We start from the raw sequence: 8555 nt of genomic DNA on the forward strand, positions 1-8555 counted from the left end.
CCTGCCTTTGGTTATGATTACTTTCTCGCATTTCAGCTTACTTTTGCTTATCTTGCTCAGTCAGCCTATGATGCCTACTAGGTACCTATTATTTTGGTACTCATACTACATTCTGCATCTGTTTCGTGATGCAAGTCTGAGTACTAGCTGTTGACACCCAATTTTGACCAATCTATAATTACTTTTCAGATTGCGATTTTAATAAATAGGCATTTCTCAAAACTTATTTCTTTACTAAGGGAATGAGTTTATATTTAATTTTACTCAATAAATCGTATATTTTGACATTCTTAATCTACAAAATTTAGTTATTATTATTATTTTATTATTATTTCATTATTATTATTATTATTATTACTATTATTGCTTTTATCCTTATTATCGGTATTCTTAATTAATTTTTTTTAAAATAACAAGGTTCGTATGTTCAAATATTTTTACATGTATATTATAGTATATATTATGTATGTGTGTATATTTTTTATATAAAAATTATTACTTAATTAATTTTATTTTATAATTTACTTATATATATTATATCAATTTTTATACATCTCATATATGTGTGCATATAAAAAGTTGTTACTTACTTAAGTTTATTATATATTTTACTTAATTATATATATATTATACACCTATTTTAGTACGTATTATTTACATGGTATGCACATATGTGTTTATTATATATATATATATATATATATATATATATATATATATATATAAAAGTTATTACTTGATAAAGTTTGTAATTTACTTATTCAATATATATGATGATTATTAATTAGATAGCAATCTATTCAATTTTTCTCTATTTTTATTTAAAGCAGTCCTTTTTATCCAATATATTTAAGCTCTAGCCAAAAGGTTTTCCAATTCATTTCAATTCTAGCCTAATTGAATTCAATATGACCTAATTTTAAATCCTAACTTTCAATCACATCCGTTCATTTATATTGATCAATGACCACAATTTAATCCCTCATTATTTTCTTGTTTCAATATACTAACACCCTAAACCTAAATTTTTGACCCATTCCTCTCCTCCAAAAAACCATCGCCGCACCACCTCCATTTCTCCTCTCCGAATCTGCCAATCTCCTTCCAAATCCTCCTATCTCTTTTATTCCATCCTCACATCACTTGAACACTTGCAATGTCTAAATTTCCAAAAATCCAAAAGAGAAGTTGGATAGTCCAGCATATTGCTCCTACACCATGTATAAACAAACTGAAGGCCTCTATACTTTACAAAATGTGGAGGTTGTTTCTTTCCTTCAAAACACCTATTATTTCATTCCAAGTATATGCACATGATGCATAATGGGATACTTTGCCAGATTTGCTTCTTTCTTTTCCTGATCTTCTGTCCTTGCTAGAAAATTAGTAACTTCTCCCATCTTGAGGCATCACCCATGTGACTCCAAGACTATTCAAGAAAAGAAATCAAATCTGCCAAGAAAAATTGCAATGAAGAAGATGGTTCTTGGTTCCAAGGGAAGGAGCATGGTTAAGTTAATGAGATAAGGAGTGTGATAAAAAACTCTAGTGAGTTCATCTCCTCCGCCGTCTCCTCTGCTCTCCCTCTTCTCCTCTCTTGAAAACACTATTCTGATAACCATGACGTTCCTTGCGAAAACCCCCACAATATAGCCTCAAAATAACTAAAAATGGAGTTCATATGATCAAGATACAATCTCTACAAATTCAACAAAATACCACTCCGAAATTCACTAGACCAATAGCTAATTACGAATTCTTACCTCAGATGAAGCTCCCCCTCTAGTTTCCGAGCTCACCACTAGATTCCCTACGAAATTCTCTTGAGTTTGGACCTTTGAATCAACTAATTAGAATGATGGAAATATCGATGTTTGAAGTTTGAAGAATGAGCTGAAAATCATCTTTGGTCTTTATTAAAAGACTAGGACATTTGCCTTTGTGAACGCGGCTACAGTACTCAGCGAATGTGACGATCAAGAAAATTGAACTTCACGAATACGGCAAGAGGCCGGCGATTAAGGAGACCAACTTCATGGACCTCTGCGAACGCGACCATGGCTCCGCGATCGCGGAGAACAAATTCATGGACCTTCGCAAACACGGCTTGGGGCCCGTGATCACGGAGCCTACACCAAATATCAGCTAAAAGCTGTGTTTTCACCAAGTTCAAATACTTCGATGGGGGTGCTCGGAATTTGTTCAGAATCTCGAGCTTGCAAACCAGATATGCTACCCTACCAAAATCAACATTTCAGACTTGATGGCATAGTCAAAATTTCCATACAAGGTCGTTACAATTGAAAGGGGGTCCCACACCCAAGGGTCATTTTGAGCTAAATTCCATAATGGGCCTCATGATCAGATTGAAAGCCTCTGGAAGCAAATGAAAGGTCGTTCCAAACTAAACTCGACATTGTAGAACTAACCATACTGTCCGAATTTTCATCCAAGCGCATTTTCCAAGAATGTTGATCAAAGTCAACTATATGCCAAATTTCATAAGCAAAAATGCCAAATGGTCTTAAACTTGTACCGATTGTCTTGGTACTTATGCCGACCATGCTATCAGCCTAATTTGGCCATTTCGGAGCTGATGGAACTATTAAAATTCTGTTCTGAGGTCATTTTCCTAAATTTATGAATGAAGTAAGCTTTTCAAGTTATAAAAGCTCCAATACAAGAAAACGGGCCTAAAACCCAAATGAGCGACCAGACGACCGAACAGTAAGTGCCAACAAGTCATAAATGACTTGGAGTCGCTATAGGAATGCGGAATGAATGCTTTAATTCAAAAATAACCTAGAGGGTCATTACAACATCTACTACTATAAGAACTTTCTTCCGCAAAAGTAGGAGTCAAAAAGTACCGGAAGGCTCAAATATGCCAGGAAACTATGCCGACATCTCATGTTCGGTCTCCAGGTAGCCTCCTCGACTAGAAAATCCTCCAACAGACCTTAACCACAAGAATGGTTCTGGAATGCAACTGTTTGACATCTCTGGCCAAAATAGCAACTGACTCCTCAATGTAGCTCAAACGATCATCCAAGTCAACCGCGTCATACTGAAGCACATGAGACTCATCTGAAACATACCGGCGTATCATTGAAACATGAAAAACTGGGTGAATAGATGAGAAGGCCAGGGGCAAAGCTAACTCATATGCAACCTCACCAATTGTCCTCAATATTTCAAAAGGGCTAATATACCGAGGGCTAAGCTTGCCTCGCCTCCCAAATCTCATCACGCCCTTCGTGGGAGACAGCTGGAGGAATACTCTATCACCAATGACAAACCTTAAAGGTCGATGCCTATGATCTGCATAGCTCTTGTGTCTACTCTGAGCTGTCCTAAGCCTATCCTAAATCACCTTCACATGATCTAAGGCCTCCTACATGAAGTCTGTACTGCATGGCCTGGGCTTCGTAGACTTAAACTAACCAATTAGAGAAATGCAATGCCTACCATATAAGGCCTCAAATAGGGCCATATGAATACTAGACTGGTAGCTGTTGTTGTACGTAAACACCGCAAAAGGCAAAAACTGATCCCACTAAAACCTAAAATCCATAACACAAGCCCGTAAAATATCCTCGATGTTACACCCCGTACTTTTATACCTTGGAACGCTTCTTATGCCTCTTAAGTTTTTGGGAAGGCTTTTAAGTTTCTTAGAAGTTGTCATGTGAGTCGGATAATTTATAACTCTATCAAAGAATCCTAAGGAAAGGAGAATGAGATACTCCATAATAGAGAAGATTAGAAATAGGGTTATGAGAATCCAGAAGAAGTGGGATGTCAAGTAGTGAGTCGTAGGACTCGACTTACTCGCGTAAGCCACCGACTTAGACGTCTTACATAACTAAGTTACTTGAGTAAACGTCGAGCTTAAGTAGCAAGGAATGCATAGGCTCTTAAAGTAAGGCGAGATTACAAACCTGCAGAAGAGAAATAAGGAAACGACGCGCCTACTCAAAGAAAGTAGGTGATGCACCTACTTGGACAAGCAGGTGATGTACCTACTTGGACAAGCAGGTGATGCACCTAATTAGGGTCAAGTAGGTGATGCATCAGCTTAGGTAGACCCCACACTGCCATGTGGCAGCCAAGGATTGAAGGCATGATTGAGGTGGTGCCCTAGGGGGCTGCCACGTGTCACCCCTAGGGGGATGCCACATGTCACTTCCTAAGGGAACCTATATATATGTATTAAGTGACTAATACTTCAGTTCTTTGTTCAAAGAAATCAGCAGCAACAAAGAGAACAAAACCCTAAGCTAAGAGAGAAAAGGGTGACGACCTAGGAGGAAAAATAAGGTAAGTCCCGATTTCGTTCTGTAAATTAATTATCTAGCATATACCACGATGGTATGGAGGTATTAGTAGTATAAAATCATGGCTTGGTGCAGCACAAAATGGACAGCAAGCAGCCATGACGTTTAAATCGCGCTAGAGAAGTTTCGAGGTGCAATTTTGGCGAGTTTTGGCCAATTTCGGATAAGGTAAGGTATTTTCTTCCAATTTGAAGTTTATGGTGTTGTTATAGAGTGTATTACACACATTTTATGCTGATTGAAGTGTAAGAAAGTCATGGTAATACTTGACGTTCGAAATAATCTAAATTGGAATCGTTATAGTTAAATTATAATCAAAATGAGGTGTTGTGCGTGTGGGGGATGCTACTAGTCATGTGGTGGTGCTTTAAGGTGATGGAATATGTGTTAAAAAAGGTGTGGGTGCTTCTGGTTGCAGCCACCCGCCCCTCCGTTTTGTACGATTAAAAGTATTGCAAAATGGAAACTAGAAACCCTCTTTTGATATCATAGTTTTGGGAGAATGGCTGACTGATGGTCAGTCGGAGCGTATGATTTAGGTTCTCGAGTGTCACAACCCAACCCTGTGGGCTGCGACTGGGGTCCAATCTGGACCCCCGCATACATACCTATCAGCTATAGTCAAGTTGAACTATGTGTGATGTGATACTATACACAAAACCCCCAATGGGTCAAAACCTTTAAATATACATATAGCCTCTTTCACTTGTATCATATCATGAAAGGAAATGTAAGCCGACAAAGCTGCTATAATATAAAAATATTTACAACATGCCGTATAGGCACAGCCAAAACAAACTCATAAACAACCCACACATACATATCTACAGACCTCTAAGGATAGTACGGTAATATATGGCGGGACAGGGCCTCCGCCGTACCCCTGAATAAATAAATACATATATTTGCAGACTAGTACCAAAGGCTAGGCTCCAGAACAGTGGAGCACTTCTGACATAGCTGAGTGGAAGTCCTAAGCTGGTGGATCTCCAAAATAAATGTCTGTACCTGCGGGCATGAAATGCAGCCCCTCGAAGAAAGGGGGTCAGTACGATACAAGTACTGAGTATATAAAGCATAAAATATCATAAATGAGACAACAGCTGGAATAGGGATGCAGGGAGCAAGTATAACATTTAAGTATCTACCGTACCTGCATCTTATCAAATAAGGTCATGTATACCATTATAACATACCATATCCAGCCCGCTCGGGGACTCGGTGTAACAACTACATCACTTTATCATCGCAGGCATATATATATTGTTAGCACTGTGGAATGTACAACCCGATCCATGTATATAACAAGTACATATCGAGGAACGATGGCCCAATCCACATATCATATACTACTGCCGAGGAACGATGGCTCGATCCATATCTCATATAATAACGCCGAGGAACGATGGCCTGATCTATGTATCGTATAATAATGCCGAGGTATGATGGTTCGATCCGTAAATAGCATAACATGCTGTGGAACGTACGACCCGATCCTTACATAGCAAAATATGCTGAGGTACATTTGGCCCGATCCATATATATCATAATACATATACGTGCACATAAAACTCTGTAACATATCAAACATCCCTCAGATATCACCATAGAGCATGTTCAAGAGCCCCTAGGTATAGGAGCTTACACATCCCAACACTATTCAACCTATTGAAGGCTCAAAGGTCGTAGTCCAACTACTTAAAGGCCCTTATCATTCAAAAGTGGGTACAAGTCATGAGTTACATCCAGAATCTATAAATAGAGATATCTTCATATCCATGTTCTATAGTACCTATAGTCCAGTTTTTCTATAAGTTGGAAAAGACAAGCTTTACATGTACCACTTCCTATCATATGGAAGACTTGAAAAGTAATGACTCAACTTGTTACAGGAGTTCTAATCAGTAGGAAGTGAACAAGAGCCTTAACTCACACTCAGAGTTTTAAAAGTGGAATAACTCCCAATTTCATATACATAATACTTACATCTAAGTCATGCCAAAAGAGAAGAAAGGGTGGCTTCTCATACTCATCCCTTTCTAACGTATGGAAGGATTGAGAAGCCCTAGTTCAATTACTGTGCTCGGAGCTTTACAAATGGAATTATCCCCGTGTCTCATAAACAAACTATTCATAACTTATATCTAAGAGATGCCAGAAAGGAAGAAGAATAGCTTTACATACCCTCTACTTTTCCTCATCTACGAGATAGTGGTAGGCACTAACTTAATTAGCATAGGAGCTCTCACTTCAAGTAGTAGGTAGGGGTCATGAATCATATTCAGAGCTTTATGAGTAGATTTGTCCCACAATTCATATACACATCATGCTGAAGACTAAGACATGCCAAAAGAAAAGAAAGATAGCTTCACATACTCATGCCAAAAATATGCCAAGAGAAAGAAGGTGGCTTCACATACTTATGCCAAAAACATGCCAAGAGAAAGAAGGTGGCTTCACATACTTATGCCAAAAATATGCCAAAAGAAAGCTTCACATACCTCTTACAGACTTTTCTTAATCACGTTCACGTTGTTGTCCCCCAAACCTATTTAACATGGAAGCAATGCAAGTATCAACAACCTTAGACTTTTCATCGTCTTAGATTACCTACGAGTATTCATAGAACTCGTTTCCTCGCTCGCCTTCTCGACTAGTTCCTTAGTTAGTTAAGGGGTTAACGGAAATCGGGCAGCACCTCCCCTATAACATGCCCTATCAACAATTTCGTTTTACCCCCAAAACTTAGCAACCACAACAACCACAACAACCAGCAGCTGTACAACATAGAAATACCACAATACGATGCAATATAAGTTCGAAGACTCGAGGAATGGGAGTTTATCTACTTTAAGAGTTTTAACATCCAAAAGTAATCAAGAGTCTTGAAGTCATATTCAGGACCAAGGAATGAAGTTGTACGAAAGCTTACATCATCCATAGTCTATATCTAAGACATGCCAAATGAAAGAAGAGATAGTTTCACATACCTCTTTACGGGTTACTCTTTATCCCGTTCGTCTCGTCATCCTTTGAACCTAAGTAACATGAAAGAAATAAAAGTATCAACATCCTTAGACTTTTCAGCGTCTTATACTACCTACGAGTATTCACATAATTTATTTCCTCGCTTGTCTTCACGATTAGTTCTTTAACTAGTTAAAGAGTAAACGGAAATCGGGCAGCACCTCCTCCTCTATGATGTGCCCTATCCAAATTCCCAATTACGTCCTTAATACCTACAGCCAACTAACAACATAAAAATAAGCTCATATATATATATATATATATATATATATAACATGGCAACATTACACAATATAAACTCCAAACGACTCGCTCGAAACTACGATATCAAAATAAGGTTTCTAGTTTCCATTTTGCAAAACCTTTAACCGTACGAAGTAGGGGATCATGTGGCTGCAACCAGAAGCTCCCCCAAATCCTTTAGAACACTCTTAGGCCCTGCAACACACCACAACACGACCATAAGCAGCCCCCACACGCATAACGCCTCATTTCGACTACAATTTAACTATAACGATTCCAATTTAGTTTATTTCGGGCGTTGAGCATTTCCACAATTTTTATCAAACTTCAAGCAGACTACAAGGTGGTAATACACCCTATAAAAATACCATAAACTTCAAATTAGAAGGGAAGACCTTACCTTACCCGAAATTGGTCAAATTCACCAAAATTGCGCCTCAGAACTTCGCTAGCTCGCTTTAAGCGCCGTGGCTTCCTGCTGTCCTTTTTGGGATGCACCAAGCCATGATTTTATACTACTAATACCTTCATATCATCATGGTGTATGCTAGATAATTAATTTACGGAGCAAAATTGGTACTTACCTTATTTGTTTCCTCCAAGCCGTCACTATTTTCTCTCAACTTTAGGGTTTGTTTTCTTTTATTTGTTGCTGAAGTTTTGGAGTTTAAAATGAAGTTAAGTCATGATATACATGTATATTGTTGGTCTTGGGAGGCGACACGTATCATCCCCTAAGGGGGAACGTGTCCAGCCCCTATTGGGCCACCGTATCTATGCAAGCAAGAAGAGGCTGCCATGTGGCAGTGGGGCCCACCTCACCCAAGAAGGTGGGTCACCTACTTGACCCCAAGCAGGTGGGTAACCGCTTGCTTGAGGTGCTTCCATGTGTCACTCCTCCATTGGCTTCCACATCTCATCTTTTCTCCTTCCTCGTGGGTTCATAAT

The sequence above is a fragment of the Solanum dulcamara genome, chromosome 9 (genome assembly GCF_947179165.1).
Source record: "Solanum dulcamara chromosome 9, daSolDulc1.2, whole genome shotgun sequence".
Taxonomy (NCBI): domain Eukaryota; kingdom Viridiplantae; phylum Streptophyta; class Magnoliopsida; order Solanales; family Solanaceae; genus Solanum; species Solanum dulcamara.